Source organism: Peromyscus leucopus, chromosome 1 (genome assembly GCF_004664715.2).
Source record: "Peromyscus leucopus breed LL Stock chromosome 1, UCI_PerLeu_2.1, whole genome shotgun sequence".
Taxonomy (NCBI): Eukaryota; Metazoa; Chordata; class Mammalia; order Rodentia; family Cricetidae; genus Peromyscus; species Peromyscus leucopus.
The window spans coordinates 63,898,273-63,922,630 of NC_051063.1; the positions used below are offsets into that span (position 1 = coordinate 63,898,273).

At 42.8% G+C, this 24,358-nt stretch overlaps 1 pseudogene; it reads right to left on the reverse strand.

Annotated features, from left to right (window-relative positions):
• Positions 1-9,582: 9,582 nt before the first annotated feature.
• On the reverse strand, positions 9,583-10,441 carry LOC114692224 (annotated as a pseudogene).
• Between the last annotated feature and the right edge of the window lie 13,917 nt (positions 10,442-24,358).

Genomic DNA, 24,358 nt, shown 5'->3' on the forward strand with positions numbered 1-24,358 from the left:
TCCTTTAAAGTTCAATTGGATCTTTCTATGACTGCTTGGCCTGTGTGATTGTGTGGTATACCTTAACATGCTTTATATTGTAATAAGCAAAAAACTGTCTCATTTTATTGGAGACATATGCTCGGGTATTGTCTGTCTTAATTTGTATGGGTATTCCCATGATGGCCATAACTTCTAATAGGTGTCTAATCACAGAATCATTTTTTTCAGAACTCTTAGGAATTGCCCACTGAAATCCTGAATAGATGTCAATGGTATAATTTTTAATTTTCCAAATTCTGTGAAATGAAACACATTCATCTGCCAAATTTCATACCTTTTGGATTGCAGGTAATGGAGTTTGGTTATAGAAGGATTAAGTAAGACTTTTTTTTTTTTTTTTTTACAATATCCTTGGCTTGTTGCCAAATGATGGAGAAATCCTTCTTCAAACCTTTGCTATTTACATGGTGTTTCTTATGAAGTTCTGAGGCTTCTAGCACATTACCTATTAGTAACTGATCAATTTCATCATTAACTTGTGCTAGAGGTCTTGGCAGACCCATATGGTATCTGATATGTATTATGTATATATAGGATGTTCCCTATTTCTGATAATTTCCTGAAACTGTATGAATAATGAGGTTAAATCTGTATTATCAGGAATAAATTCAGCAGTTTCCATATGTAACACAACTCTCTCTGTGTATTGAGAGTCAGTGACTGTATTGAGGGGTTCTGTGAAGTCCAACAGTACCATAAGAATGACATTCAGTTCTGCTTTTTGTACAGAGTTGTATGGACTTTGAACCACTTTACTTAAGTCTCTTGATTTGTATCCTGCTTTCCCTGATTTATTTGCATCAGTATAGAATGTGAGGACCCCAGAAATTGGTTTTTATTGTACAATGTGAGAAAGGACCCATTCAGTCATCTTTATGAATTCTATTCTCTTGCTTTTGGGATAGTGGTTGTTAATCTCTCCCAAAAAGTTACTGCAGGCTCTCTGCCAGTATTCATTATCTTTTCATAGTGAAGAAATTTCCTCATTAGTTAAAGGTACTACAATTTCTGCTGGGTCCATTTCTGTCAACTGGCGAAGTCTTAATTCTCTTTTTTTGAATCAAATCAGAGATCTTTTCTATATAACTATTTAACTTCTTACATGGTTTACATGGTAGAAATATCCATTCCAATATAATATCATCCCTCTGTATCAAAATACCTGTGGGGGAATGTCTGGAGGGGAATATGACCAGAATGCATTTAAATTCTGGATTCATATGATCCACATGTGCTTCTCATGTTCCAGGAGTTAGTCCTACTTTTATGCTAGGTATTTCTAAAACTAATTTGTTGACATTTTATTTGTTTACAGGTAGCCTCCCTGGTGATGTGAGTAGCAGTCCAGTCATCCTTGTTCCACATCTAGTATCCTCCTATGAGTGAGTACACACCATATTTGTCTTTCTGAGTCTGGGTTACCTCACTCAGGATGATTTTTTTCTAGATCCATCCATTTGCCTGCAAACTTCATGATGCCATTGTTTTTCTCTGCTGAGTAGTATTCCATTGTGTATATGTACCACAATTTATTTATCCATTCTTCAGTTGAAGAGCATCTAGGTTGTTTCCAGGTTTTGGCTATTACAAACAATGCTGATATAAACATAGCTGAGCAAGTGCTCTTGTGGTATGATTGAGCATTTCTTGGGTATATGCCCAAGAGTGGTATAGCTGGATCTTGGGGGAGATTGATTCCCAATTTTCTAAGAAAGCACCATATTGATTTCCAAAGTGGTTGTACAAGCTTGCATTCCCACCAGCAGTGGAGGAGAGTTCCCCTAGCTTCACATCCTCTCCAGCATAAGGTGTCTTCAGTGTTTTTGATCTTAGCCATTCTGACGGTGTAAGGTGGTATCTCAGAGTTGTTTTGATTTGCATTTCCCTGATGACTAGGGATGTTGAGCAATTCCTTAAATGTCTTTCAGCCATTTGAGTTCTGTAGACCTCAGCAAATATCTTTATAGCCACTATTTTTAATTCTGTGAACTAGGTCCATTTCAATAGAGTTGGTTTGTGGAAACCTGTCTTGTCTTTTTTTTTTCATTTTTCTTTATTAAGAAATTTTCTACTCACTCCACATACTATCCACAGATCCCCCTCCTCCCTTCTTCCACCCCCCAGCCCTCCCTCCCAAGCCACCCCGCATCCCCACATCCCCCAAATCGAGGTCTCCCATGGGGAGTCAGCAGAGCCCAGCACACTGAGCCTAGGCAGGTCCAAGCCCCTTCTCACTGCACTAAGGCTGTGCAAGGTGTCACACCACAGGCACCGGGTTCCAGAAGCCTGCCCATAGACCAGGGAGATCCCGATCCCCCTGCCTGGGTGCCCCCCAAACAGTTAGAGCCAAACAACTGTCTTCCATATCCAGAGGGCCTAGTTCAGTCCCATGGGTACTCCACAGTCACCAGTCCACAGTTCATGGGCTTCCACTAGTGTGGCCGGTCATCTCTGCACGTCTTCCCATCATGATTTTGATGTCCCTCACCTGCAGTATCTCCCCTCTTTCTCATTAATTGGATTCCCAGAGCTCAGCCTGGTGCCTGGCCGTGGATCTCTGTATCTGCCTCCATCAGTCACTGGACAAAGGCTCTATGATGACAGCTAGGTTATTTGCTAGACTGGTCACCAGAGTAGACCGGTCCAGGCACCCTCTGGACCACTGCCAGCAGACCAAGGTGGGGTCAACCTTGTTGATTCCTGAGAGCCTCCCCAGCACCCTGCCTCTTCCTGTTCCTATGATGTCCTCCTCATCTATCATGGTATCTTCCTCCCTGCCCTCCCACTCTGTCCCTGTTCCAGCTTGACCCTTCTATTTCCCTATATATCTTGATTTTTTTTATTCTATTGGACTCTGTGTTGTTTCTTTCAATTATATCATATCTCTCTCTCTTAATCCTATCAAAAAGGCTTTGTGTAGGAGAAGGACCTTAGCAACTTAGTCTGATCTGTTTATATATAACTTGTTACATATAAGGGACCTCAATAACATTTGAATTGTGTCTGTCCAACCCACTGTCTGTTTTCAGTGGGCTTGAGTAGATTAGGATTTGCCAAGTCCTGTCAACACTCTGAGACATGTGAGATGGGCAACACACCTTTTAGATGCGGCTGGGGAGACTGGAGTGTCCAGTGTGTGTCCTTGTTCCCAGCACAGGGGAAGGCTGGGATTTGTCTTTCACTCTCTCAATGCTGTCTCAGAGTAAGCACTGTGGCAGTTCATCTGAACTTTCAGCCAGCTTGTCCTCCTAATCCTTGGGAAGTGTCTGCCAAATGTGAGCTCAGTGCATATCCGTACTGTTTTTCTGTGGTGTAGCTCATTAACTTCCCAAGCTCAGGTTAGGGACGTGGTACCTTGGATGGGATCTCTAACAGTTGGGCTGCAGGGATAACTCCTTCTGGGGAGAGTCTACAGGCTTTGCTTTATTGAGAAATTAGGAGAAAATATTTCCATAGCCTGAATTCCCTTTTACTTAAAAGAAGGCTATGTTTGTTTTTCCTTTTTGTTCACAGTTCCAGGTTGGATAGCAGTCTGATCCTTACACAACAGTGAGAAAAGCTAAAAAAAAAAAAGTAAACCCATTCCAAGGAGCAGCCAGGGATACATTTTAGTAGCTTCTTGGCACTGATCCTGGGGAGTCATTTAGATCCTGGAAGTGCTTGCATATTCATTTAAAACTGCTTACTTATTGTGAGCTAGGGCTGTTAAAGAATACCATGTTACTCCAGCAGCTAGGGCTATGTGATCTTGCATAGAGACCCTTGGGTAGGGTGAACTCAAAGTGTGAACCAAGTATTTCCAGAAGGAATTTCTGGGTTCATAGCACTGGGATGAGCAAGGAGAAGAGGCTTCGGGAAGTGACAAGCTCTTATTTCATCTCCAGCTAATGCTCTGATGTAGACTGTCTAGAAGCTTTCCCATCATCAAGGCTTGGAAGAGACAATTTGCTTTCAGAAAATAAAAATGGAGCTTTGTGGTTTTAGCCCCTTATCTGCTCTGGTTTAGGGAGGAGGAGGAGTCCTTGGAAGTACTTGTACATTTGTATAAACCATCACTTTGTTTTGCAGAGTAAAGAGAGTCACATATGCCTAGTACACTCTGTTCCTAGAACTTAATAAAGAGCCAAACCATGGGAACCTTGGCATTGTCTGTGAGATTAGGTCTGTTTGATTAGAACTCCTAACCACTGATGTTCAATAATATTCCATCCTGATTTTTACACTATATGTTGGCCATAAATTACTATTTGTTTTTTTAAATTTAATTTTATTTTTTTACAATACTATTCAGTTCTACACAACAGCCACAGATTCCCTTGTTCTCTCCCTTCCTGCCCCCCTCCCCTTCTCCCCAGCCCACCTCCCATTTCCATCTCCTCCAGATCAAGGTCTCCTCCGAGGACTGAGATCGACCTGATTGACTCAGTCCAGGCAGGTCCAGTCCCCTCCTCCCAGATTGAGCCCAGCGTCCCTGCATAAGTCCCAGGTTTCAAACAGCTAACTCATGCAACGAGCCCAGGACCTGGTACCACTGCCTAGATGCCTCCCAAACAGATCAAGCCAATCGACTGTCTCACCTATTCAGAGGGCCTGATCCAGTTGGGGGCCCCTCAGTCTTTGGTTCATAGTTCATGTGTTTCCATTCATTTGGCTATTTGTCCCTGTGCTTTATCCAACCTTGGTTTCAACAATTCTCGCTCATATAAACCCTCCTCTTTCTCACTAATTAGACTCCCAGCGCTCCACTGGGGCCCTAGCTGTGGATGTCTGCATCCAGATCCCTCAGTCCTTGGATGGGGTTTCTGGCACAACTCTTATGGTGTTTGGCCATCCCATCACCAGAGTAGGTCAGTCCCGGCTGTCTCTCGACCATTGCCAGCAATCTTTTGTAGGGGAACTCTCTTCCACTGCTGGTGGGAATGCAAGCTTGTACAACCACTTTGGAAATCAATATGGTGCTTTCTTAGAAAATTGGGAATCAATCTCCCCCAAGATCCAGCTATACCACTCTTGGGCATATACCCAAGAAATGCTCAATCATACCACAAGAACACTTGCTCAGCTATGTTTATATCAGCATTGTTTGTAATAGCCAAAACCTGGAAACAACCTAGATGCCCTTCAACTGAAGAATGGATAAATAAATTGTGGCACATATACACAATGGAATACTACTCAGCAGAGAAAAACAATGACATCATGAGGTTTGCAGGCAAATGAATGGATCTAGAAAAAATCATCCTGAGTGAGGTAACCCAGACTCAGAAAGACAAATATGGTATGTACTCACTCGTAGGAGGATACTAGATGTGAAACAAGGATGACTGGACTGCTACTCACATCACCAGAGAGGCTACCTGGAAAACAGGACCCCAAGAAAGACACGGAGATCACCCAATGATAGAGAAATGGATGAGATCTGCATGAACAGCCTGGACATGAGTGGGAGCAATGAAGGGCGAGGGTCGAGGGAAAGAGAGCGAGAGATCCCAGCTGGATCAAGAAAAGAGAGGGAGAACAAGGAATAGGAGACCATGGTAAATGAAGACCACATGAGAAAAGGAAGAAACAAAGTGCTAAAGAGGCCCACCGAAATCCACAAAGATACCCCCATAAATTACTATTTGTATATGATAGATAAAAAAATGAATCAAAACTCTCTGCTGCACAATCCATTGCAAAAGTTTCAATTCTTAACATGATGGTCATTGATAAAGCCACTTTATTAGATTTAAAAAAGAAATATTACTTTCCGTGTTTCTTCAGTTACTCTGGGCTATGTGCTAACATCTGAAGATTTGGAGTTAGGAGCCTTCAACGAGAGAGAACACGTGACATTTATCTTTCTGGGTCTAAGTTACTTCACTCAATATGATCTTTTCTAGTTCATCTATTTACCCGCAAAGCTCACTATTTCATTTTTCTTTACAACAAAAAACTACAAATAATCAAAATGCGGAGCTGTGGAGCTCAGTCCCAGTGGATGCATCTACAAAACGCTCCTGTTCCCAAGGCTCAGAATTCTGGAAGAGGGGGTGGAAAGACTGTAAGAGCCAGATGATCAGGGGGTTTGTTGTGAAAGTGTGTCTTCTAGTAATGCCAGAAGCTACACCCATAAAGTTTCACCAACACACCTGCCCAAACGTGAGCCGAGCAAGGATGACACCAATGGACATGCCAAAGTGAGTGGGGAAAAGCCTCAACCCTACACAAAATACCGCAGGCAACTGAGGAATGCTGGGAATGGGAGAAATAGTCTTCCCCAGGGAAGAGCACATACTATTGGTTATCCAATACCAAATGGTCAGCCCTGACAATGTCCATATAAGTAGCGTTATAAAGACTGAGTAGGTTCTATTTAGGAATATTTATGCATATACATATACATGTTTGAATGAAATAATGACTCATGAAAATTGAGGCCATAAGTTCAAAAGGGAGCAAGGAAGAGCATATGGGAGGGTTTGGAAGGAGGAAGGGGAAGGGAGAAATGTGATTATATTATAATTTTAAAAATAAAGAAAAATCAGTAAAATAAATTAAATAATGTTTGTTTAACATTTCTCAGCACTGTTGTCATAAAGTACCAGAGACTGGGGGCTTAAATAACAGAACCTTACTTTTTCATAGTGCTGGGACCACACTACAAAATTTAGTACCAGTGGAATCATGATGCATGTGAAGTCCACAGGAAAGAATCTTTTGTTGCCTTTTCTCACTTATGATGTTGCTGCCAACACTGCACCTCAGGTTGTAGAAATGCCACTGCAGACTATGTACGTTTCGGACCTCACTTGACATCTTTGCTATCTGTATCTCCCTTGTGGATAAGAGCCCATGCTAATGGTTTTATTTCAACCAGTAAATATTTATCTTCAAAAGACCCATATCCAAAAATGAGATCACATTCCTCTAGGCACTGGCCCTGTAGCACATCTTGTGAGACACAATTCAAATCATACCTGGAGTGAAACAGGATTTTAAGTAGATCATGAAGAAATTAGGAGAGCTAAAACCAAGGGTTTCTGTTGGGAATCTGTGGGAAGAAAACATAAGTGTGGACATTTGGATTAGTTTGTGTGGAGATCAGAGGACAAGATCAGCATTTAAAGTGCTATGATGCAAGTGTGGTTTGAGGATTAGTGCTTGCTACCAGGAGAAGGCGGGACCTTTAGAGAGTGGTGCTCATCAGGAGGCTCCTTCCTGGGAGGAGTCCTTGGAGGATAGTTCTTAGAGGACTCCTTGGCATTGTTTTTCTAAGCTGATTATTATAAAAGCCCGAGTTTAACCCCACCCAGCTTCTTCTCTGCTTGTTGGCTCTAGCTGTGGCTGCTTTCCCTGGCAAACACTCCAAACATGGCGGTCTATCAATCAAGCTTCGTGATGTTCTCATCAGAAAGGAGTGAATGCAGGTGCCATGCCCTCAAACCTCAAAAATTGGCAGCTCAATAAATCCTTATCAAGTTATCTGTGTCTGGCATTCTGTTTTAGGGGTTCGAAGCTGACTAATACAGGGACCTTTCTATGTGTATGAAGGGAGTGAGCTGGTGGCTGGCTGTTTTAGGACTGGAAGCTCTGGAGGGAGCAGTTCAGGTAGGTCCCACAGCAATGTTGAGAATACCAAGGTAATTCTAGGGCTATAATGAGACATGGATTCCAGGCTGGTGATGGTGATGGTTTGTGTGTCAACCCTGACATGTGAAAATTAGGTAGAGGGATCTCAAAAGGTAAAAAGAACAAGTGAGTATGAAAGAGAACTTCAGTGTTGAGATCACAAACTGCTGCATAAATGGTGCTGATTCTGGTCCTGCCCAGTCACCTGGACAACTGAAATCTGAGTTACAACCAACTGTCACCAAAGAACCCCGCAGATAAAGCCTGTGAGAGACCCAGTCACTTACTTGTTAGATACACAGGTCAGAGTGGCACAGCATCAGGCACTCTGCCCAGGGTGACTGTTTGGTGCCTCCTCCATGGACAAAGGGCCATTCCTGGGATAAATATCCATTTCGGAGACACCAGCATGACACAGTTGCCAACATCACAGGAATTAAAAAGTGGGCAAAGAGTTGTGTCACTATGCAGATACGTAGGTTGGAGATGGGATTAGCTACACATACTAAGAAGTTGGGCTAGAATTAGGTACTGGCTGAGCAAGGTCCAGATAGAATGAGGAGTAACCAGGGAGCCGGAGCTCCAGGAGGCACAGTGACAGGTCATTTTTGCCTGATGAAGGAAGGCTGGGGCATGGTATGTGGAGGATTCTGAAGAATAGAACATGGCAATGTATTGAGGGAGGGAGAAGATGTGAAGAGCAGACGGTTAATTACCCTCTTGTGATGGATAATTTGATTGCCAACTTGACAGCACCTAGAATCCCCAAAGAGACACGTCTCTTGGTAGTCAATGAGCAACTATCTAGATTAGGTTAGTTAAGGTGGGAAGTCCTGCCCTAACCACGGGGCATCGCTATTCCATGGGCTAGAGTTCCAGACTATGTGCAAAAGAGAAAGCTAGCTGAGTGTGAACATTCTTTGCTCTCTGATGTGGATGCCATGTATCTACTTGACATTTCTGCCACCATGTTTTTTCTGCCATGGTGGACTGTACCTTCAAACTGTGAGCCCAAAATAAGACCTTTGTAAAGTTGCATGTGTCAGCTATTTTGTCAAAGCAAGGAGAAAAGTCAACTAATCCACCAACAGTGTGAGTCATTGGGAAAGAGGGACACTGGCCTTTTGAACAATGAAAAGGAGTAGTGGTAAGTAAGCGAAGGCTGAGCTGAGCAAAGCCAAGCTCTGGGGTGATGTCATCCTGGGATGCTTACCTAGATGGGAGAACATGTGTCAGGACCCTGAGGTGCTGTAGGATGTTCTGTATGTTCTGTGGGAGTTCGTTCTCAGGTTCATCGTGGCTTTACCCAGCAGGTCTGCATAGAGGATGATTAGGACCACGGGCCTGAGTGCAGGTGTCTGAGATGGTCTACACTTGGCTGTGCTGTGGGATGGTCTGTATGGCAAGTTGCTCTGATTGGTCAATAAATAAAACACTGATTGGCCCGTGGCTAGGCAGGAAGTATAGGTGGGACTAACAGAGAGGAGAAATAAAAGAACAGGAAGGCAGAAGGAGACACTGCCAGCCACCACCCTGACAAGCAGCATGAAAAGATTCCGGTAAGCCACGAGCCATGTGTCAGGGTATAGATTTGTGGAAATGGATTAATTTAAGCTATAAGAACAGTTAGCAAGAAACCTGCCATGGCCATACCGTTTGTAAGCAATATAAGCCTCTGTGTTTACTTGGTTGGGTCTGAGCAGTTGTGGGACTGGCAGGTGACAGATTTGTCCTGACTGTGGGCAAGGCAGGAAAACTCTAGCTACACTGAGGTCACCGGTGCTTCTGAAAACCAGACATTTATGGCTGGCACATACATCCCTGTGACCAAAATAATGCAGCAGAGTAAAAAACACAGTCTATCATCTGTGACTGAGGTTATTTTCTTTATTATGATAGCTGTCTGTGAAATTTATGGAGATACTCTCAGCAAGGCAAATGTGGCCTACAGAGCAGCTTGAGCATCATCTTCTTATTTCTCAGTATGTGGATGAGCAGGTTCAAGGTCAGCCTTAGGACTGGGTATGACACTGAAGACGCTGCTGCTTTGTGGGGTATAGTTGGAAGAGCTTAGACAAGCAGTGTGCAGAAACTACTGGGAGGTGTGAAGAAGAGATAGAGAAGGTTTCCAGCTTCCCCTCAGCTGATCACATGTGCAGAATGCTGATGATGGTTCAGCCACAGGACAGTAAGGTGAGCAAGAAGTTGATACTTCCATGGAAGTCATTGGCCATGGGAATCATGATGCTGTTCACAGTCTTGTTATCAGACCAGTGTGGGCAGATGCATTCGGAGCACAGATGGACCACACACCCATGGCTAGCATTCCGCACAGGTGTGGGCTCATCCTAGAGCTGTAGTGCAGGGGATGGCAGATGGCCATGTAGCGGTCATAGGCCATGACTGTGAGCAGTAGCAGCTCAGAGGATGCAGACCACACAAGGAAGAAGAAAGAGCTGGGCCATGCACCCCTTGAAGGAGATGGTGTTTTCCTCAGATACTAGGCCAACCAGCGCCTTGGGCAGCACGGAGAAGGTGCAGATGATATCCATGATGGCCAGGTTGCACAGGAAAAAGTACATGGGACTGTGGAGATCAGTGTTGGAGGTGACCAAAGCAATGATTGCAGCATTGTCTGTGAATGCCATGGTATAGACATATATGCCGTACCCTCTATACTATAGAGGGACAGGAAACAGCCAAGCAGGAACAGTCACAACCTTGGCTGTTCTGAGAACCTTTGTAGCACAAACTCAATCACTATTGTCTGGTTGGGACTTGACATTAACATTGAGCAGCCCTGCATCCATTCCTGTGTCCACAGGCCTCTGAGACAGGTCATAGCTCAAAACTTCAAAGTCTGATTTTCAAACTTAATCATCTTAAAGCTTACCCTCTTGCCATAAAGGGGCAGAGTGAACCTGTCTTGCTCATGAAAGCTTACTTACTCATCACCAACCTTTCCTAGTTTTGAAATCTCATTTTCTTCATTTACTTTTTAATTCCTACCTTTGAAACTTTTGTTTTCTAGGTTTAGGTTCCAAGTGTAGCAGAGCATCTCTTATTCGGGACCCATCTACTCTACTCCGTGTCACTTCCAAGCTGTGCTCTGGTGACTGTTCTGAAGACAAATTTATGCCCTTCACCTTCATAGCAGCTATTTTCACCACCACTGTCCCCTCTTGGAAAGACTACATGCTGAGATGGCTCTTGTAGTCTCTGCCCAGCCTTGTCTCCTGGGATCTATCTCAGGCACTATCCTTTCTCTGGTACTTGTATGGACACTGCTTGCCCATATCTCTCTGTGTTACTCTTCATAAATGTATGTCTTTTTTAAAGTGTGAATTAGTGTTTTGCCTGCAGGTATGTCTGTGTGAGGGTGTCAGAATCCCTGGAACTGGAGTCACAGTCTTGAGCTACCATGTAGGTGCTGGGAATTGAACCCCAGTTCTCTAGAAGAGCTACCAGTGCTCTTAACCTCTGAGCCAACTCTTGAACCCCAAGTGAATGTCTTTTATAAGCTTTGCTTAGTGTGATCCATCATTCTTCTTACAGTTGATTCTGTCATTAACATGATCTATCTCAAATCTGTCACCCCAGAGAGCCTCCCTCTCTACCACAAGCCTGTGAACTCAAAGTACTCTGTGGCTTTTCTGCCTTTGTGACCACTAGCCACACTAAATTCAAAACACTCATGGTCAATGGCATCACTATTTTTCGGAGCCTTTTCCGGGTGATTTAATATGCAGCTCACTCTCGGTCATGCAGTGTGTGAGGGAGGGGATGGTGCTTGTTTTGCTGAGCAAGGCTCAATTTCTCTAATTATCTTATTTTTAGACTCTGCACCCATCCCCTGCCCCCAGGAAATACCCATGCCATGACCTGAGACCACCCAGTGGCCTTTTCTGTAGGTTTCTACCCAGTGGCCTTTTCTGTAGGTTTCTCCATGAGTTTATAGACAAACACACTCTACCCCTACCTATGAACCTGTATGTGCCAATTCTTTGTGGTGCTATTTATGTGGAGATGCCTTCACTGTTCACCCCTCTTTCACTGCCTACAGTCCTAACCCTTCATGATCTAGCATATCCACAATGTATTATTCAGTCCTAACCCTTCATGATCTAGCATATCCACAATGTATTATTCAGTCCTAACCCTTCATGATCTAGCATATCCACAATGTATTATTCAGTGAAGCTCTTCCACAGGCCCAGCTAATTCAGTAAAGCTCACCACATCTACACTTTCCCCTACAATACCTTGCACTCTGTAAACTTCCATTTCTGTCCCCTAGCTCTTCATTTTTTCCTTGTGGGTACTTTTAATCTCACAAATCATGTCCAGAACAGGACTCATGACCTGATTTTTTTCTCATGCTCAGAAATAATCCTTGGACTAGTTAAGGGTAGCCACCATTCCTTTCTGACAGCTTCCGGTCCTCCATCCCAAACTGGAGATATGCAAATATCAAGTTTGCCCCAGGAAACCATGCTGACAGTGTAAATTCTGACTATGCTTCCTTGCTGTCATAAAACCTGTGAGATGCAACTACCTTGTGGATGATTTAGAAAGCTCATTGGCAGACCTATGTAGTAAGAACTCTAGATAACAAAAAAATATTCTGACTAATTCACAAAAGACACCAGTAGTTGTTAAACATGCATAGTTACCCTGGCTACAAATAAAATTCTCCAAAGTATCACTTAGTGGCAGAAAGACACAGACACACACACAAAATAGATAAGAGCTATATAGTGTTATCTGCAAGACTTACTTTACCCTTAAGTGTACACAGAGAAACTGGAAGGAATGGGGTCTGTGATGGCTGGTCTTGACTTTTAATTTGTTGGGATTTAGGATCACTTAGGAGACACCTCTCAGTGTGTTTGTAAGAACATTCCCAGAAGGGATTAACTGAGTGAAAAAGTCCCACCTGTTGAAGTGGGTGGCACTTTGCAGTGGGTGGTCCAGATAAACAGGGCTTTAAAGAAAAAAGCAGTATGTGTGGCTGCTTTTATGTCTTCTTTTTGAGCAAATGTGTCTGTGACTGTTGCTGTTCATACTGCTGCTGCTGCTGGGAGCCTCCATTGACATCAGATTCCAGATTCTTCTCCCTTCCAATATAGACTCAATACTAGGAGCTCCCCAGACAGATTCTGGTTTTTAATGCCAGATGGGGTCACTGAGGTGACAGGTTTCTTGTACAGATCCACTATTTGGCTCTCTGTCTCCCCAGAATACAGTTATTGTTTGATTACCCTATTACCTCCTATCTTGTAAGCTAATTTAATAAATTCCCCTTTAGAAATCTCTCTCTCTCTCTCTCTCTCTCTCTCTCTCTCTCTCTCTCTCTCTCTCTCTCTCTCTCTGTTTTATTCTCCTAGATAATTCTGCTAATACAGGTAATGGTATTGTCTTTCTAAAGAAATGGTTATAAAAATGAATGTTTTAAATGTGGTGGTTTCTGGGACTAGTTCTCTAATGTGACTGCAATCCAAGTTTCTAAAGACCTTCTTGATAATAAGGAACGCATGGACAATCCATCCATATGAATTTTTAAAATAACTAGGCAAGATAAATGCATATGATACCTCGCAGTGACCACTTGTGAGAATCAAGGAATTTAGTGACTATATATATATGTAACAGTTTTGAGCATTTGGGGAAATCTAAGGAATATAATAATGCTGATTTTTGTTTCTATCATCTCTTGATAAAGTAAAAGGGAAAAAGAATGAGCTCATAGATGAAATTTATCAACTTTAGCCCCAGATATAAATAAACAACCTAAAGTCTTCTACGTTCTTCTTTCCTAAAGACATAGGACTAGGGTTACCAAAATAAAACACAATCTCTCATTATGTAATTGAGTTAATTATAATGGAAGTCTAAATCTCAGCCTTGAAGGGCATCTACGGTTAAAATGAGGGGAATGATTGGAAGAGAGCAGGATCTTATTGGGGTGAAGATGTATTGGGAAGATTCTGAGGTTGTGAATATTGAAAACTTGGATTGTGATGGGTTGTTTTTACTTCCATAAGTACCATTGCACACTTCAATTGGAAGATGAATCCCCACCACAAAGCCTGATAGAGGGGATTAGTCCTGCATTGTATATGAAAGCATCAATGACCTTTCCAGAAGTAGATATCAATGTAGAAAATGCTGATACCCATCAGAACCTCCTCACCACCCATCTTTTCCTTAGACATATAAACAGACTCAAGTTTAAGCAAGTCCTTAGAAATGAGGTATATAGTATGACACATGAGGAATTATTGGTCAGGGGAAACTGAGAGACCCCCCCCCCAACACTATAGATTATTGTTTGCCATTGCCCTTGGTGCCTTTCAGAGAAAGAAGGTAAGACCCTATTGCTGAAGACATCACACACTTCAGACACAGGACTTGGAAGAATCAATCTGGATCTGACCTGGAAGCTTTATTTCTGGGGACAAGCTCCCAATTTCCAAAGGAGTCATGAGAGCTGCTGATGAAGAAAAGCAATCCATATGCCACCCAGCTGTAAAGTCTGTGAACTACAAAAATGATCAGCCCAGCAAAATATTCCTAGAGGTGTAATAGCAGCACTTATATCCCAGGAGTAGCCATCTAATTGGATTTAAGGCACATTAAATAGGAGGGATTCCATCTTGTTACTATAAACTAGCTAATTACTTCTGCTTCAAACCAAGAGGAGAACCTACTACTGTCACTTTCCTAAACCAATATCATTTATAACTGTATTCTGAATACTTTTCCACATATATATTCCAAATACATTCACAGATAAATGTAGCTATCATCATTCATCAAGGAAGCTTCTTTATGTAGTAGACAGATATTATTATAGAAATCCACACTAGTTAAAATGAAGAGATAAACTGACTGTGGGGATGTCCCATCCATTTACAGCATAACTCCCACACTTAAGGCCCAAGGAACATCATGGAAGAGGGGGCAGAGAGACTGTAAGAGTCAAAGGACATCTGCTGCAAAAAAAGGGACACCGAGTGAGGTGGGTAGGGAGGAAGGGTAGATCTGAGATGAGTTATGAGGGGGAGTAGAGAGTGAATGTCATCAAAATTTGTTGTATGAAATGCTCAAAGGAGTAATAAAAATGTTATTTTGCTGGGCATTGGTGGTGCACGCCTTTAATCCCAGCACTCGGGAAGCAGAGCCAGGCAGATCTCTGTGAGTTCGAGGCCAGCCTGCGCTACCAAGTGAGCTCCAGGAAAGGCACAAAGTTACACAGAGAAACCCTGTCTCTAAAAACCAAAAAAAAAAAAATTATTTAAAAAAGAACCAGGAAAAAGAAAAGGATACTATTTCAAGCAGAGGCTCCTCAGAAACAAAGGCAATGAAAGCTGAAGGGACTCATAACCACTAGACCAGCTCACAAAGTATTTGTCATGGAGTCCTATATTCAGAAGTGAAAAAAAAAAAACTACTATCAGGAAAGCATGTGAACTCACTAAAGGAACAGGTGTATGAAGAAAAAGAAGGTGAACCAAACTTTACTAATACACCAAATCATCTCGCTACATGAACATTTAGAAGCAAGAACAAGAACCATCACAGTGAACATCCAAATCCTTATATACAGTTCTGGGTTAATGGGAACCAGGGCTGGTTCAGGGCTGAGGCTTAGGCAGAAAACCATCAGCATAGACTATTGATTTGAGCTGTGATGGAAGGAACTACTCATAAACAATGAATCTATGCTAAAGGAGACAAAGGCACTGTGGAGGACTCCTGCCTGCAAACCCCGAACCAATGTGATACAAAACAACCGAGGAAAACAGGTGGGAACTTGTGATCTAGGATTCTAGATCTCACACTTAGATTACATCTAATTGGAAGGAAGAGGAAGAGAACTTATTTCTGAAGAGCACAGTGGGAAGAGCGTCATAACCAGGGGTTCATAGCTGGGCAAAGGCTGAGTTAGACACAGGACTGATACATTCTCAACTCCCAACAGATTATGTACTGGTTTCATAAGAAAAAGTAGAAACTTCATGTTGAAGATCTCAACTAAGTTGTAATATCATTTCCTGAAGGGCAGTAACATGGGATCTCAAGTCAATGGTTATAATATTGGCATAGAAGTTGACTATAAAGGGAAAGGTAAGTGGAGGAGCTCACACTAGCAGCCAATGACTGTCTTTATGGTTCATCTGGCCATTTGGGGGAACTGCCATACACTGGTATGCAGGATATATTCAGCAGCTGTAATGCAGGCTTTTTGTGGAGTGTTTTGCGTGCATGATAAAGATGAGAGAGGTTCTTCACAGAATAACCAAATGATGCCAGTCCTGCACATGGCATTAGCAAGTGTCCTAGGGTTTTTTTATTTTATAATTTAATTTTACATATCAGCCACGGATCCCCCCCCGCCGCCTTCCTCCCAGCCCACCCCCCATTCCCATCTCCTCCAGGGCAAAGACTCCCTTGAGGATTGAGATCAACCTGGTAGACTCAGTCCAGGCAGGTCCAGTCCCCTCCTCCCAGACTGAGCCAAGCGTCCCTGCATAAGTCCCAGGTTCCAAACAGCTAACTCATGCAACAAGCCCAGGACCTGGTACCACTGCCTGGATGCCTCCCAAACAGATCAAGCCAATCAACTGTCTCACCTATTCAGAGGGCCTGATCCAGCTGGGGGCCCCTCAGCCTTTGGTTCATAGTTCATGTGTTTCCATTCGTTTGGCTATTTGTCCCTGTGCTTTATCCAACCTTGGTCTCAACAATTCTCGCTCATATAAATCCTCCTCTTTCTCGTCAGTTGGACTCCTGGAGCTCCACTTGGGGCCTGGCTGTGGATCTCTGCATCCGGTTCCCTCAGTCATTGGATGGGGTTTCTAGCATGACAATTAGGGTGTTTGGCCATCCTATCACCAGAGTAGGTCAGTTCGGACTGTCTTAGGGTTTTAATTGTTGTGAAGAGACACCATGACTGTGGCAACTCTTATAAAGGAGATTTAGTAGGGACTAGCTTACAGTTTCAGAGGTTCAGTCCATTATCATTATGGCAGGGAGCATGGCGGCATGCAGACAGATATGGTGTCGGAGGAATAACTGAGTGTCCTACATCTTGCAGGCAATAGGAAATCAGCTGAGACACTGAGTGGTATCCTGAGCATAGGAAACCTCAAAGCCAACTCCCACAGTGACACACTTCCTCCAACAAATCCATACCCATGCCAGCAAAGCCACATCTCCTAATAGTGCCACTTTATATGAGATTATGGGGGCCAGTTACATTCAAATTACCACATTCCACTCCCTGGCCCTCATAAACTTGTAACAATATCATAATGCAAAAAGCATTCAGTCCAACTTCAAAAGTCCCTATAGTTTATCACAGTCTCAACAATGTTAAAATCTGAAGTTCAAAGTCTCTTTTGAGATTCGTGCAATCCCTTAACTGTAATCACCTGTAAAAATCAAAATAAAAAAATCAGTCACATACTTCCAACATATAATGGCACAGGATATATATTATCATTCAAAAACACAGGGAAGGAAGCGTAGCAAGAAAATACTGGACCAAAGCAAGACCAAAAACCAGTTGGGCAAACTCCAAACTCTGCATCTCCATGTCTAATGTCAAAACACTCTTCAGATCTCCAACTTCTTTCAGCTTTGTTGACTGCAACACACTTCTTTCTCTTGGGCTGGTTCCACTCCCTGTTAGCAGCTCTCCTCAGCAGGTATCCTACATCTCTGACATGTCTGATATTTTGGGTTCTCCAAGGAAATCCAGGCTTCAACTTCACAGCTTCACGAAATGTCCTCTCTCCTAGGTCTCCATTCAGGGACACCTCTGACACATGTCTGGCCTCAGTGGCTTTATTCCATAGCTCCTTTCTTCTATCCTTAACTGTAAATCCACATGACCAAAGCTGCCATGTTCTGCTGCTTGCTGGGGTTGAAACACCATACATCTTCACTAACTTTCTGTTTTTGTTTATTACTTTTACTGCTTAAACTTGGCTCTTCTTGAACTTGCCCTGGAGACCAGACTGGCCTCAAATTCAGAGATCTACCAGCTTCTGCCTTCTGAATGCTTGGATTAAAGGTGTGCCCCACCACACCTGGCTCTAAGATTTTCTTTAATTCCTTTTCACAAGTTGGAAATTTAGCTGGGTGGGATCTTGCCCTGAGCTCACCACTCCTTTTATTCCTTTTCTTTCTTTCTTTCTTTCTTTCTTTCTTTTCCCCTCAAGACAGGGTTTCTCTGTGTAGCTTTTTGCCTTTCCTGGAACTCATTTGGTAGCCCAGGCTGGCCTCAAACTCACAGAGATCTGCCTGTCTCTGCCTCCTGAGTGCTGGGATTAAAGGTGTGCACCACCACCACTCTATTTCTTATTCTGTTTATCTCCTTGAAAATAATACTTTATTCCATTCCACTTCCTGGTACTCTTTTTTTTCTCCTCAAAATTTACAATTTGTAATTTACCCTGCCCAGCTTACTCCTTTTCATTATAAACCTTCATTATAGTTGTCACTAACAACCACATGACAGAGTCTATGCTAGGCTGTTTTGAGTTTTTCTTTGCCAATGAATTATTCCAAAACTCTCCACTTTAGCCTCAGGGGGGACTTTTCATACAAGGGCAAAAAGCTGTCACATTCCTCACGAAAATATTACAAGACCAGTCTGCTAACACTTTTCTCCTCTGAAACCTCTTGATCCCCATAGTTCAAATAATTCTCAGCACCATTGCCTTCTATGCTCCTACTACTATGGCCCATTAAGCAGTGCTTACAGCATTACACTGCTTTTCTAACCCACAATATCAAAGTCTAAATTCCCTCAAATGAAAACATGGTCAGGCCTATCACAGCTATATCCCACTCCTGGTACCAAATTCTGTTTTAGTTAGGGGTTTTAACAATATTTTGATGCTGCTCATCCCTGCTTCCTCAAGTGGTAATATTTTTGTGTTTTTCAGATGTGGAATATCCAGAGTAGAAAAAAAGACAATGAATATGCTTTCAACTGCTCACCTATATATACAGCCAGGCTAGTATATTCTTCTGGGACTATAGCATTGATGGCTAATGTATACATCTGTTCCTCAAAGAACATGGGTAAATCTAGGAGTATGGTAGGAAGTATGTGAAAAGCTTCAAGAAGCTTCACAAACAGCTCCATGTTGCTATTAGTGACTCATATCTCAGCAAGGCTGGTTCTCCAACTTACAATAGCTGAGCTTCAACTAAGAAAAAGGCTACTGAGGGTTCTCATCATGGTTGTACCCTGGAATGTCTACAGTAGCACCCCAAGCCTGGCCTGGAACCTTGGTGCACACAGAACACTTTATTGAAGACCACTTATAGTTACAACTGTGTTATCATCATCCAACCACTCTTATTTTGTCATTCATTCTGACATGGTAAGGTCAAGCACAGAAATCCTTTATTTAGCTGAATCCCAGTCACAATGGCTGGGGGAAACCCTGCATTATTTTTTCAGCCCCTCCATATTGCTAGCATTCTTTTATATTGTATAAAATATATGTAAACACTTTGTAATCTCTATGTATGTATATGTAAAGACTATGTAAACACTTTGTAATCTCTATGTATGTATATGTAAAGACTATGTAAACACTTTGTATTATAATCTATGTACCTTTGTAAACTCTATGTATGTATATATAAAGACTAAACACTTTGTAAGCTCTATGTATGTATATGTAAAGACTATGTAAACACTTTGTAAACTCTATGTATGTATATGTAAAGACTATGTAAACACTTTGTAAACTCTATGTATGTATATGTAAAGACTATGTAAACACTTTGTAAACTCTATGTATGTATATGTAAAGACTATGTAAACACTTTGGCAGCTCAGACTGGAAGGGACAGTGCAAACGGGTGGAGGTGAAAATGTCACCATTGTTGTGAAGGGTTTTATCTATGAATACAGGCTTAATTAAAAAAACAAATCACACACTGCAAGGCTGCCCCACAGCAAGCTGTCCGGATGGGCAGGCACCACTACAATGAACAAGTATGTGGTGGAGAAATGGGAGAGAAGGAGAAGCGGAGTGGTTTGCGCACTAAAGAGAGAAGAGGGCCTGAAGATGAGATGGCTGTGAGGAACAGGCTGATGATATGGGTGGCCTGTGCTGCCACCTGGGACCATGTGATGTCCAGGCCTATGCTCCCGTGTATAGCCATGTCTGGGTTTGTGGTCCTACTGCAGCCAGGGTCTGTGTTGATGTCCATGGCCTGTGATACCACCAAAGGCCATATAGATACCTATGGTCTGGGCCACCACATGAGGCCATGCTGCTGCTAGGGGTCATGCTGATCTGAGTGGCCTGTACTGCCACTTAAGGCTGTGGTGACTTCCAGCTGAGCTGTAGCTGAGGGCCACATATGGGTTCTGGCCCTACCACAGCTGGGGTCTGTGTTGATGTATGTGACCTGTGTTAACACTGAAGGCTGTGCAGATGCCAGTGGTCTGGGCCCTCATCTGAGGCCATGTTGATGTCTGGGGCCATGCTGCTGCTGTGGCCATACTCATCTGAGTTGCCTGTGCTGCCAGTCAAGGCCATGGTGATGTCCAGGCCCAAGCTTCAGCCAAGGGCCATGTCTGGGTCCATGGTCCTGCCTCAGCTGGGTTCTGTGTTGATGTCTGTGGCCCATGTTACCATCAGGGGTCATGGGAGAGCTGGTTCAGTGGCCGGGGCATAGGATAGCTGGTCCTGCCCCTTGCAGGCTGCTTCAGTGGGAGAGTGTCCCTCCCCCATCCCAGAAGACTGTCCCCAGTGTCATGGGCACAGAAGAGATGGCCCTCACCCTGAATGGCCTTGGAAAAACTGCTCCTCCGCCTCACCAGCCACAGTGGGAGAGCTGGATCTGAATGCACATGGAAGAGCTGGCCCTGATGGAGTGGGCACAGGAGATCTGGCCCTGACCCTCGCCTGAGTTGGGGAGGTGCCAGTGGAGGCTGTGATGAACCAACTAGGCTATCACCCAGGCCCACATCCAAGGCTTTGAGTTCACCCACCTCAACATCTATCCTATCTATGAGCTGCTGGAGTGTGTGAAGGGATGGGTCCTGTGGAACCATAACCACAGGTTGTCGGCGATTCCAGGCAAAAACAGAATATCTGAGAGAAATTTTGGTGAAGGTCCAGTATTGATGGTATACCAGAAGCCAGAAGTTTTGAACCAGACCAACAATTCATTGCAATGAACATTTGCAAATAAAGCTGTTTGGGCAGAAGGGTCTACTTCGAGACACATTGCAGCTCCCAAGGCCACTATGACAAAATGATTATATGATGGAGAGGCGGGGGAATGTGGAGGAAAGAAGTGGATTTCTTTTTTCTTTTTTTAAAAAATTTTTTAGAAAAATTTCTTTTGGGGGAGGGCTACATGGATGGAGGGTAGACATGGAAGGACTGGGAAATGAGTAGTATTGGGGTGCATGATGTGAAATTCCCAAAGAATCAAATAAAAATTATGTCAATATAAAAAAATCAGATACATTGCCCCTAATTTTAAATCTTTCCAGCACCAAGAATGTAAGTTCTACCTTTATTCTGTTTCTCTATCAGAATTTTGTGATGCTGAAGGCATTTACTATCCTGAAACTTGTACCTTGAGGAGCAAGTAAAACAAACTTCATTGGTGGAGGTCCATTTAAAGACACATGACCACCGTATTTCAGGGAACTGGATTCTTACAGCTCCAGTCTGTATGGTGATATTTTATTTGTACTGAAATGTAATTTTAATTTTATGTTATTAAATAAAGTTGCCCTGGGGTCAGAGCTATTAGAGCCATAGCAAGAGCGTGATGGTTAGAAGAGCTAGGTAGATTTCTGTGTGTTCAGGGATACAGCCAGTATTGGAGACATATGCCTTTAAGACCTGGAGGGCGGTACTTACAGGCAGTGATGAGGCAGTCATGTGGTTGGGTTTAGAACCAATGAGAAGGCAGAACAGAAAGACTATTTAAACACAGACAAACAGGAAGTAGCTCTCTCTCGGGGAAGTTAGGAGCACTGCAGGAGGTAAGATTTTATCTCTGAGCTCTGACCTCTTGGCTTTCTCTCTTTTACATTGGCTCTGTGTTTTTTATTTTAAAAAGACGATTGGATACATCTACATCTGGCGCCCAACGTGACAAGAATCCATTAAAAACTGCTTGGGGCCGGCTCCCTAGCCGGAGCAGCCAGCTCCCTAGCCCCGGCCCAGGTCTGCTTGGGCTCAGGCCGGACTGTGAGCTGCTTGCTTAAGGCCAGTGCTACAAACAGCTCAGGCCTGCCCTGCTAAACAGGGCCCCTGCCTGTAGAGCCAAGTCTTGACTCAGCTCAAGAGGGAACAAGTGGCTGGCTTTAAGCTTTAGCCGGCTATGCTTTCACTTTCACTTTCACTTTTGCTTTCTCTCTGTCTCTCTGTTTCTCTCTCTCTCTCTCTCTCTCTCTCTCTCTCTCTCTCTCTCTCTTTCTCTCTGGATTCACACCTAGGACACTAGGTGGCTCTTTTGAAATTCGCTCGGATTTCTACTGTTCTACGCAGATTTGGTAAGTCATAAAGGAAACTATTTAAAAGACAATTTTTTTTCCACATTTAAAAAAATGGGTTTTCTGTGTACATTGGAAGAAAATTGGGTTTTTGAAATTTTAGGCAGTCTGACAATGGAACAACTATATGAGAAGATTAATGTTGATCGAATTATGCAGTTTATCACCATGCTTATTCTCATTTTACTATTTAAAAAGATAGTCGATTTAAGTGCCAGGATAACAGCTTTAGAAAAACCTGTTAATTTTAACAGTGAAGTTGGTTCAAGTCTGGATCATAAGGTTACAGAAAGAAAGCCTGTTTTCACACAGTCACCCTTAATTTATCCTGTAACCGTACAGCAGATGCCTGATCAAATGGCTACACAAAATACCTGGGCTCCAATTGAACTGATGGATTTTAAAAGGTTTAAGGAGGCAATAGTATCTTATGGCATGCATTCCCCATATGTAAAGCAAATGTTAAACTCTTGGTCAACATATAATAGGATTATACCACAGGACTGGCGGGACCTTGCACAAGCTGTTCTGGAACCCAGCCAGAGACTTCAATTTCTAACGTGGTTTAAGGAGGAAGCTAGAAACGTAGAACAACAATGGAGGGATAAAGGAATACAAGTTTGTCAGGATCAGCTTATTGGAGAAGGCCAATATGCTTCAATACAAACACAATGTTTATATGATGTTCAAACCCTAATTTTATGTCGAATGGCAGCCTTGAATGCATGGGACAGAGTTGAGGAACCAGGAAAAAAACCTGAGTCATTCACAAAGGTTATGCAAGGCCCAAAAGAATCTTTCACAGATTTTTTAGAAAGACTGGCTTCAGCAGTAAACAGAATGGTCTCAGGATCAGAAGCTAGTAAGGCAATAATTGAAGCTTTGGCATTTGAGAATGCGAATGCAGCATGCAAAAGAATAATCAGGCCGTTAAGGCAAGATCTGCACCTTTGGAAGATTGGATTAGAGAAACAATTAATGTTGAGGTTGATGAGCATGATGATACGTGGGTAGGAGAAGTAATTTCAAAAGGTTTGAGGAGTGTTAGATGTTATGGGTGTGGAAAGCAAGGACATTTGAAAAGGACTGTAAACAGGTCATTCCTAGAAGCAATGTTTCTTCAAGGAACAATGGCAACAGAATGCCCCTTCCTTCTGGAGTATGCAGAAGGTGTGGTAAGGGAAAACACTGGACCAACGAATGTAGATCAACAAAGGACAGACAGGGTAATCCTTTGCCTCAGTTTTCGGGAAACTCCCGAAGGGGCCTCATGCAGCCCCCATAGCAAAACCAGTTCAAACCTTTCCTGCAGCTGTAGAGGAAATCCCTGCTCTGAGCGATTAAATAATCAAATGACTATTGGAATAAATCATGCTGGTCAGGATGATGAAAAAGAGAGAATAGAAAATTCAGGAGAAAACATAAAGAAAATTTTTTTGGCAAACTTCTATTAATGAACAAAGACCAAAATTAACGATAAAAATAAATGGTGTTTTGTTGTCTGGTCTGGTAGACACAGGTGTGGACGTTACCATAATTGCACCAGAATTTTGGCATCCAGCTTGGCCTCTTCAGGAGGTAAACGTTCAACTGTTAGGAATTGGGACATTATCTCAGGTAAAACAGAGTGCAAGATGGCTGGAATGTATAGGTCCAGAAGGACAGAGAGGAAAATTAAAACCATATGTGGCTAACATAGCTATGAACCTGTGGGGTCGAGACTTGTTGCAACAATGGAATACTCAAATTAAAATCCCTCCAATCTCAGAAACAAATCATAAACTAGCACATATTTCTGAGAGAAATATTAGAAGGCATTATTTTGAGTGGTCACCAGCCATCCATATTATACAAGAACAGGGCACAACAACTGATAATCTTCCAAAAATACCAACAGCTCTACCTTTAAAATGGTTAACAGACAAGCCTGTATGGGTTCAGCAATGGCCTTTAACAACAGAGAAACTCCAGGCTTTAGAAGAGCTGGTAGAAGAACAGCTAAACGCTCAGCATATTGAACAGTCAACCAGCCCTTGGAATTCTCCTGTATTTGTTATTAAAAAGAAATCTGGTAAATGGAGAATGGTAACAGACCTTAGAGCAATTAACAAAGTAATTCAGCCAATGGGCTCTCTACAATCTGGAATT